Source organism: Adiantum capillus-veneris, chromosome 22 (genome assembly GCF_014529385.1).
Source record: "Adiantum capillus-veneris isolate H3 chromosome 22, ASM1452938v2, whole genome shotgun sequence".
In the NCBI taxonomy this organism is placed as follows: domain Eukaryota; kingdom Viridiplantae; phylum Streptophyta; class Polypodiopsida; order Polypodiales; family Pteridaceae; genus Adiantum; species Adiantum capillus-veneris.
In genome coordinates, this window is record NC_140952.1 from 12974388 (window position 1) to 12984671 (window position 10284).

Sequence of the window (10284 nt, forward strand, 5' to 3'; positions counted from 1 at the left end):
CCCCCCGTGCAAGAGTGACCATTTCCCTCTTGCACGTATTTGTTTTATAGATTCTTGAATGGTCAAAGTGAGTACAAACTAGCCGGCCGGTCATAATTGGCCAAAGCTCATAAAAGAGCACTTGAATAATAAAATGTACATGATATACAAATACATTTGCATAAGCCAAGCTGGGTCTAGTCTGTCAGCTGTAATAAATCATAAAATATCATTTCTATAACATACCTCTCCGTTGGAAAGCAACTGTCCTTAGTTGCGAGTATAAAAATCTGCAAACAATACTTGTCAAAAACATTGATTAGTATGTTGTGTCAAGAACATCACATAATAAAAGAAAATTTTATGATACTAAACAACATTAGCTTATGCCTGTCGTCATCCACATACTACCTATTCTAGTGTCCCATACCACTAGAATAAGCAGTATATGTCATACCTTGATGAATCAGGATATCATTGGTCACAATCATCATTAATCTCATAATGTCAAGTCTCATCGCCTAAACACTGCCATAATAATCACCAAATACCAAATCCCAATCCAATTCCAATTCCACAATATAAGTCCAAATCCAAATCACTTTCATTATGTACCCGGGTAACAAAATCATACCAGTTGCAGTGGTGGCCAGCCACTGCAGCATGATTTTGTGATCGGTGTTGCCTCAATCGGCGAATCTACACCAATAAGATGTGCTACCTAAATCGGCGAATCTGCACTAATGCTGCCTAAATCGGCGAATCTGCATTTGGTATAAGTTTTTAAAAAAATGATGAATCTGCAATTTATCAATGTGCTGCCTAAATCAGCGGATCTGCACCAATATGAGTATCTACACACTGCCTAAATCGGCGAATCTGTGTGTCCGTGACCAATGGACTAGGCTAGGCTAAAAGACGAAACATCTACTACCTGTTTGACACAAAATTGGAGTATGCTTATGTTACAAAGTACTTACAAACAATTTTTTCTAGTATCCCAAAGCACCTTAGCTCGGATGAGTAGCTGCATAGCTTATGGACAAGTGAGGTCAGTAAAATTTCCTTTCAATACCATTAGAAGTCATGTTTGAGTATGCCGCTTAGAACACAATGCCGAGAAATGAAATATGAAAAGAGGAATGTATTTCATGTACATACAAGGATTTTGAACATATATATACCAGTGTGTGTGGGGGGGGAATAGGCACAAATAATAGAAATTTGCACTGGCATTGTAATAATGTTTCGAGAGGGGTATTAATCAGAGTGCATTTAGGAGTGTCATACTTGGATTTTGATATGAGACCATTATAGTTAGATTTATCTGCATAACTTTTCTAGAAAAAAAAAACAAAGCACTAAACACAATTGAAAATGTTAGGATCTACAAATAAAGATGGGAGAGAGATTTTTGTGTTTATACTTGATAATTGGTGACAATGTAGGGCAGGATAGTATCAAAATAAGTTAAGAGGCACATGACTCATGAGAAGTAAATTATTGTTTACATTGAGCCGGGTATAGTTTAAAATTCACAAGCCACTGAAGTATGGAACATCGATATTCATGAGAAACTCTAGAAATATGCAAGCAGTTAAGTACCACTAACTTCATGGTCTATTACCTTTCTCTTAGGAAGGCAATTAGTTGGTAGCTTATCGTGCTTTTCTGGAAAGATTTTTATGAACAATGGCACAATCATATGTGCTAGAGAGCATTCATTACAAGAAAAATAAATGAATAAATATATATATTATTATACAGCTATGTTTTCAAACCAAATTTTGTTCAAGAGTTAAGGGCTACACGAGCCATTGGGTTCAAGTGCGAAGGGAAATTTGAATTATTTATGTCTTCTAATTCCGGTTTCGTATTTTGAGCTCTAAAGGAAAAATTGATTTACTAGGGCAACCTTTATGCCAAATAAAGAGAATGTGAAGAAAACCCTTATTGAAAAACAACATATATCAGAGATATTGGTCACATTATAGAGATATTTCATTAGCCATAGTAGCCATAGCCTAAAGTTGTGATGAAAAGCAATATTGTCGTCGACAATGTGTGTGGGTCTCCGACATTGGAGAAAGTATTGCCGTGGGCATCGAAGAGCATCCTCAATGTCTATCGTCGGAAGGAGTCATAGTGGGAGGGGGAAGAGGATAGCAAAATGAAATGTTATATTACGCGTCTTCAAAGTCCTATGGGACCAAGCTCAGACAACCTTTATGGATTTAATACAATTTCTAGATACAAAATAAAATGAAGTAAAGTAAAAATAATAATTTAAAAAAAATCTTCATGCTAAAATCGTCGTCGTCGTCGTCGTCACTGCCCGAGGATGCCCGATAGCGGCCTGTTGTCGCTGAGAGTCTGGAAAAGCTTCGTCGAGGTCCGCTTCTGTACCAAGTCAACGCGGGAGAGAGAGAGAGAGAGAGAGAGAGAGAGAGAGAGAGAGAGAGAGAGAGAGAGAGAGAGAGAGAGAGAGAGAGAGAGAGAGAGAGAGAGAGAGAGAGAGAGAGAGAGAGAGAGAGAGTTTTGATAAGGCTAATTAGCCTGTTCTTGGCATTCAGTTGGCTTCATAGAGAGTCACGAGGGAGAGGAAGATAGTGAGAGTCCATGAAGAGATGTCGTAGATTACCTCTTCTCGTGGATAGAGCGTGCAGTTCTCCTCTGTAGTTCAAGATGTGGGTGGCAAAGGTAGCCATGGCTTGCGTAGCCACCCGCGTGGCTTGCTTCATCAACCCTAATTCTTCTCTTGCTCGCCATCGCCATTCTTTGCCTCAGAGCTTTCAAGTCCGCCACCACTGCTACCCTCCCAAAAGAACGCATGTTGGTGTCGCATTCGCCCTTGACATATCCTTCGTCGAGGCTCCTCTCACTAGCATCGAACTATCAACTGAACAAATCTACTCTATTGTGCTCGACATCAGTGCTAGCCCTGCTCTCATCAAAGGCCACACTCGGCCCAGCCAGTATGTGCAGCTTCGAGTTGCTGGCAGTGGTAGCCAACCTCCGTACATGTCGATTGCATCCCCCCCCCAAGTACTGCAGCCTCCGTATCACTCGAGTTTCTCATCAAGAATGTAAAGGGCCAGACTGCCGGCATCTTATGTGACCTCAAGCAAGGAGACAAGGTTGAAGTTAGCCCTGTTGATGGAAATGGGTTTGCCATCGAGGCAATTGAGAGGGAAAAAAGAAAAAAAGAAATTGTCGCACGGTTGTTGTGGCCGGGAGGAGAGGGAGGATTAGTTTGCTGGTGGGAATTAAGAGAGAGAAATCAGTACTGCACATAATCTGTTTATGTCGGGCTGCATGGCGGTTGGCAGTGCAGTGTGTGTGTGTGTGTGTGTGTGTGTGTGTGTGTGTGAGAGAGAGAGAGAGAGAGAGAGAGAGAGAGAGAGAGAGATTCTGTGGCCCCAAGCCTGCATGGCAGCTTATACATGCGAGCATGGGTGGTGGGTGAGAGCAAGCAGGTGAGTTGCGCTCACATTGTGTGGGTATGAGAGCACCCATCAACTGCACCACAGTTTGCTATGCAGGAAACGAGTGAGAGGGAAAAAAAACAAAAACAAAAAAATTCCCACCAATCATTACTTCTTGTGCGTAACGGCTACATGCAGCCCGCATGAACTTGCGGTTGGAATAGATGGGGTAAGCTGTTCTCTTGGTTCCAATTAGGGACAAAGACAGGCACAACAAGGCGCGTGTGTCGTGCACGAGGATGCACTGACGGCCAGCTATGGCACAGGAAAGCGTGTTGAGAGAGAGAGAGAGAGAGAGAGAGAAATTTCAGTGGGTGGGCGCATGCATAGATCATCACCGCAAGAGAGAGAGAGAGAGAGAGAGAGAGAGAGAGAGAGAGAGAGAGAGAGAGAGAGAGAGAGAGAGAGAGAGAGAGAGAGAGAGAGAGAGAGAGAGAGAGAGAGAGAGAGAGAGAGAGAGAGACCGCATGAGCTTAGCGCCGATATGCAAGAGAGAGAGGGAGAGAAGGGTTTTGGATGGTTCACGATTTGCATGGGCATGGGCGAGTTTAGAGAGACCGCCAGTGGGCCAAAGAGAGAGAGAAAGAGAAGCACTGCATGGAGTGGGAGGAATCAGGGAGTAAGATTTGGTTGGCCGAGAGAGAGAGAGAGAGAGAGAGAGAGAGAGAGAGAGAGAGAGAGAGAGAGAGAGAGAAGTCGCGATTGTAGAGAGAGATAGAGGGAGTGACTCTGTTATGGTTGGTGTCGAATGAACTGCCGAGCCTGCAGTTGCGCCTTCACCTGCTTCTGATGGTGCTACTGCCATTCACCAGGCCTTCCGTCGTGCAAGGTTGTTGCCCGCTCCCAAAGTGCTACTGATTTCGCAGGCTTCGGTCGCCAGTCTGGCTCGATTTATTTGGAGTTGCTTTACACAATTTAGAATCAAGATCAATAACCTTGGGGGTGTTTTCCATGGTGCTTTACTAATTTTGATTGCGGACAGTAATCACTACCGTGTTGACAACGGTAATCACTACCTTAATGGCAGTAATCTTCTACATGTATCCTGATATCCCCTTGTGTATAATTGAGCTTGAGGTTAACACTCGGCGGATAGTTTTGTGAGCTCTCTCAACATGGATTCTATACAGTATTGAAAATTTCTCTTCTTCTTCTACTTCTTCTACTTCTTCTAGTGCTATATACAATAAAATCCTATTTCCTATTTTTCCATGATCATATCGGGCTCCCTTGCACTCATCTTCACTTCACTCTCACAAATGGTTTATCATGATTACTTTAAATTAAACCCTCAAACTGATCACCATGCCATGCAACTACATATGCACTCTAATGCTTAGAATATCATGATGCAAATTACCCTATTCGCTTTTCCTCATCGCAATTTGATAAAAGATTATCCTTAATGTACCCAAAAATATCAAAGATCTTCCAAAAAACATGTCAATCAAAATAAAATCAAATGAAGCTAATTAGAGTGGTATAATTACTTGGATACCGCATTCAAAACTTCAATGACTGGTTGTTACCAAGAGCGTAATCTTGGCTCTGATACCACTGCTACAGACGGGAGAGTAGAGAGCCCTGCAAAATACTCAAAATAGCGCATAGCAAGACATAAACAAATAAATCTACATACCTGTCAACTCGCACAAATCCATAATCGAGCACAATACGAACAAAGAGAGACGGAGAGCGGGAGAGAGAGAAAGAACACGTGCAGGCGCACCGCCTAGAGCGAAGTGCTACACGAGCACGGTGAGAGGGGAGGGAGGAGAGAAGAGATGACGACACAAGCACTGGGTGCAATCTCCCCCCGTGCAAGAGTGACCATTTCCCTCTTGCACGTATTTGTTTTATAGATTCTTGAATGGTCAAAGTGAGTACAAACTGGCCGGCCGGTCATAATTGGCCAAAGCTCATAAAAGAGCACTTGAATAATAAAATGTACATGATATACAAATACATTTGCATAGGCCAAGCTGGGTCTAGTCTGTCAGCTGTAATAAATCATAAAATCTCATTTCTATAACAAGCAGTGTTTGAGTATTCAGCTTAGACACAATGCAGAGAAATGAAATATGAAAAGAGGAATGATTATTTGATGTACATACCAGGAGGGTCTATTGTATTTGAAAATATATATACCATTGTTGGCACATGGGGAGAGGTACAAGTGTTGCAACTAGCAAACTTATACCAAAGTATAGCTAATAGATCCAAAATGTGTTAGCATGGGATTAATAATTGGTCATGAACTTGCAATGACCACTACAAAAGGGATGAGTATACAACTGAGACAAATGTGAGACAGCTGAACGGAAAGGAAATTTCTACAGTTCTAATTAAAGAGCATAGATCAACTAGGGCCACAAACAACATAAAAGAAATGCAAGAACCAAACTTTCAATGGGCCAATATAAACGAAGTAAGAATGAAATTCTGGTGGAATCATTACAACTGGATCTGAAGGTTAAATGTATGTTGACTACTTACCGAGGACTATCATGATTAGCCTTTGATTGATGAGAAAGTGGAATTATGCTACTTAGATTGTGTAAGAAGATGCGGTAGCCCTGTCTTGTATAAAAGGGTTAGTATACGCAGTCAAATAAGGATCTATTTGTCATTAATAATATGCTTATAATAAACTCAAAAGGGAATAGGACTCATTCTAGTCTGCATGGCTCTGTGTGAATGATTGGACTTGAGACAAGTAGTGAAAATAATCTCATGTGGGTGAATATTGGCGGGACAAATAGTTATATTTTGCCCTAAAGGTGTGGTGAATGTAATAAAGATAGTCATGTTGAGAAAGTTTTACTAAGGAGTAGAAAAATATGAGAGAGTAGTTTAGCAAGAAAAAAATTTCATAAAGTTACAAGTACATCAAATGAGTTCATGACTTGTTATAACCTGAATGAATCACAAAAGACGATGTAATATCATGATACACATTGCAAAAAGTGGTTACAGCGGAGACTGTTAGTGGGGATATTTGTAGATATGAGCATATCAAATATTATACTAGCTGTTGCTAATCAAAATCTTTGAGTACAATGCGGACAGAATTGCAAGCAGTAATGTGTTGCGTATGTATAAATTTTTTTATTTTTCTTATTTTGTAAAAACCATGTTAGACTACGTGTGCTACGAGAAGAACTGACAACCTACACCAAACCAAAAAGACTAGTCATGATTCCCTGCATACGGGAGCCAACAGAGATGTTGGGATATCCTTAAAAATAAATTGGGCTACATTAGGGATCTATGAAAGGGGGGCAGAAGGGAGCCTTGATAGGCTTATTACAAAAGAAATTATTTTTAAAAAAAAACATGTCTATTGTGTAGGGTCGGGGAAAGTAGTGCTAGGAGGGTCGAGGCGAGGTTTTCTTGGTGTCAGTGGAGGGTGTGCGTCCAAAGAGGTGTTCGATGAGGCTCATTAAAAATAGAGTTTAAGACGTGGACAGAGGCCTGCACATCCAAAAGTCGAAGGCAAAGCTTTCGGAAGCGGTTTTCCAGGCGTCGTAGTCTCGTCGACGTTGTCTGAGCTCATCCTGCTAGGACTAGAGGGTGTCAAGGATGCCGGGTGGTTCGTTGGGTGAAGACAAAGCCATAGTCATCGGTGTAGATGGAGAATTCCTCAGAAATTGAGGTTCAAGAGGGGGGAGCCAAGACACAAAGAATAGAATTTGTACACCATCCAGAGGTGGAAGAAATTTTAAGGCGACCACCTTGTCTCCTCCCACTCCAACACATAAAGACTTTCCAAGCTTGCAGGCATGTCTTACATGCGACAAATGCCGGATTTTTGCAGAGCTATATGATAGAAACCGTGACAGTCGAGGGTCGGAGGGTAGCTAATCTCAACTGTACATCTTCTGAAGTTTCTACACCGGAATTTCAACTCCTGGATGCACAGGTGCATTAAGCTTGTAGAGACAAGCTTAGGTGATGTTCACGTGGCACCCTCCAAGGGTTTTCTATACGCCTGCCGTGGAGGGTCCATCCCAATAGGTGTTACACATTTTTGAAAAAAAAAAGCCTAGAATCATCTTCAGATGGCCAAGGCGGAGCTTGGCTTGGAAGGTAGTGCAGTTGCTCTTCAAGGGTAAGATTGCAAACTTTCTTTGATTACTAGGAGCCTCAGAATACTAAACACTCAAGAATAGAGAGCTAGGTTGCGAGCTTGTGCTCAACCTGCAACCGAAAACAAACCAGTTCCATGGCGACCTGTTGCGAGCTTTTTCCCTGCTTCTTCTAGGATTGGCAGCCCCAGAGTTGGAGACGCAGAGAGAGAGAGAGAGAGAGAGAGAGAGAGAGAGAGAGAGAGAGAGAGAGAGAGAGAGAGAGAGAGAGAGAGAGTTGGTGGACTGCAAAGGGGAATGGCCGATGGCCTCTTTTGGGCGACGGGTGTGTGAGTGAGAAAGAGCTCAAAAGTCGGCTAGTGGTTGGCGGCATAAGGCTAGCCACTACACTGTGTGGGCATGTGACGGTGAAAGAGAGAGAATGCGTGTGTGAGGCTGTTGACGAGGGAGAGAGAGAAACAAAAAATGATCGTCACGACGTTCAACTGCATGGCGTGGTGGATGTGCGAGGGACTGTCATTAAATTTTTTTGAACTGGCTGCTAGATGAGACAGAGAGAGAAAAGAAACGAAGAAAAAAACTGCTGCATGCAGGAGGGAGAGATACCGCGTTATTGCATGGAGGCGCCATTTTGAGGTCAATGATGTGCATGCAGATCCTAGTGAACTTGTCGAAGAGTGGTGGGCGCTACTGGCCGCAATAGTGAGAGAGAGGGAGTGCGCGTCGTGTGCTGGTGGGCAAGTTGGTGGTTGGAAGATGAGTGGAAGTCATCGGTGAGTGGTTGAGGACGGTTGCATGGTTATGCAAAAGGGCCAGTTGACGTCGCTTCTCAAAAAGGCACAAAGGGTTGTTTTCTTGTAGCTTCAGTTCGCATGCGATGTGAATGAGTGGTGCAGGTTGGGTGGTGTTGCATGCCAAAAAAAAAAAACTTGTCGAGACATTTTTCTCACTTCGTGTACCTACCAGGTGCTCCCTGTGTTGGCGTTGGACAAAAGTGCCTGCCATTGTACAAGACTGCCAGATGTGATTGACAACACGGTACTCAGATTGGAGGGGCAAGGGTATCATGGCTAAATGACGATGACGTGCGCAAATGATCATGGCTAAATGACGATGAGTTCGGGCACCTTGGTATTGCATGTCGGTGATGCACAGGCTGCAGCAAAGCCATGAGATCTTTTGCGACCGCCAAGTAACATACATGCAGGTCGAGTAGGTTGCACCCAAGCTAACACTGGTGGTGGTTCCCTTTGCCTACTACTGTCGAGGGGGAGAGCGAAATTGCCTATACGTCTCTGTGATGTGTCTTGCCCTCTTGCGCCACCTGTTGTGGAGTATGCTGCCGTTGTGTGCTTTAATTAAAAAATAAATAAATTTTTTTTATGGCTTTCAGTGATGCTCACAAAAAATAATTACTTGAGGGTCAGTCCCACTAAGCTTAGATATGGGAGATGAGGCAATCTAGTTCCTTGTGTTCTCCCTATGACTTCTACACTCGGACACTCCCCAAGGTTTGTTGGGTTTATTCCTACAACAATCTACCCTAGATTCTTCTTCTACTTCTGCTTCTTGTAGCCCGGAAGAAGCGAATCAAACCTTTATTACCTATAGTTTGATCTTCTTAGGTTTAACGTACATAAACTTGAATTTGATTGCATGCATCATGTGAATGGATATTATGCTCTAGACTGTACTTATCGTACAACCAATTATCCTTACCTAGATAGAGATTCGATTAATCACACAAAAAATGATCCAATATCTTTAAACAATTGGAAATACTTATGATGCAATTAGGTTTATAATAATCATGTACCTCTAATTTTAAACAAAGAAAATTAAATGTAAGTAAGCATTACTTATCTTTGTTCACCATAATCTCTGTAGCCATCATCGCTGCCAGTCCAAGAGCATAACCGTAGCTCTGATACCACTGCTACAAACGGAAGACGCGGTGTCCCTGCAACATACGTAAAATAACAGGCTACAGACAATAAAACGATATTTGCATACCTGACGCATCCACGAGCACATAATTGACGATATACGCGAACAGAGAGAGATAGAGAGCGGGAGAGAGCGAAAGAACACATGCAAGCCCACCTCCTAGAGCGGGGCGCTACGCCGGCACGGCAAGACAGAAGAGTGGAGAGGAGAGAAGAGAAGAGCAACACAAACACTGGGTGCAATCTCCCCCCGTGCAAGAGTGACCATTTCCCTCTTGCACGTATTTGTTTTAAAGATTTCTTAAATGGTCAATTGTGAGTACAAACTGGCCGGCCGGTCATAAATGGCCAAATCTCATAAGAGCACTTGAATAATCAAATATACATAATATATAATATCCTTTTGCAATAGCTTAGTTCGATCCAGTCTTTTCCACATGACAGCTGCAATAAATAATAAAATATCAATTCCATAACAAGGCATTTGGCGCGTGGGGACATTCGCAGGTGGACGCAGGGTTGGGAGGGGCTGCAAGAGTTATTTTTATTAATTTTAAAGGGATGTTCCGTAGGTAGTGAAATCAACAAAGATGAGTTGGTTAGCGCAGGGTTCTTGACTCTAGTGCACCCGAGTTCGAATCTGAGAGGAGCTTTTTGTGTTGCTTGTGTGCTACTGCCAGAAGAGGCGGTAAGCAAATTGGGAAAGATCCATCAGATGAGGCATCTGAGAAGCAGTATGTCTTTTTTTTAATTATAAAACAATTGTGAGGTTTGTTTAAAAAAAAA

The 10284-nt window shown here is 42.5% G+C and overlaps 1 pseudogene; it reads left to right on the plus strand.

The window, feature by feature from the left end:
• Positions 1-2685: 2685 nt before the first annotated feature.
• LOC147428930 (uncharacterized) lies at positions 2686-3275 on the plus strand (annotated as a pseudogene).
• The last annotated feature ends 7009 nt before the right edge of the window (positions 3276-10284 follow it).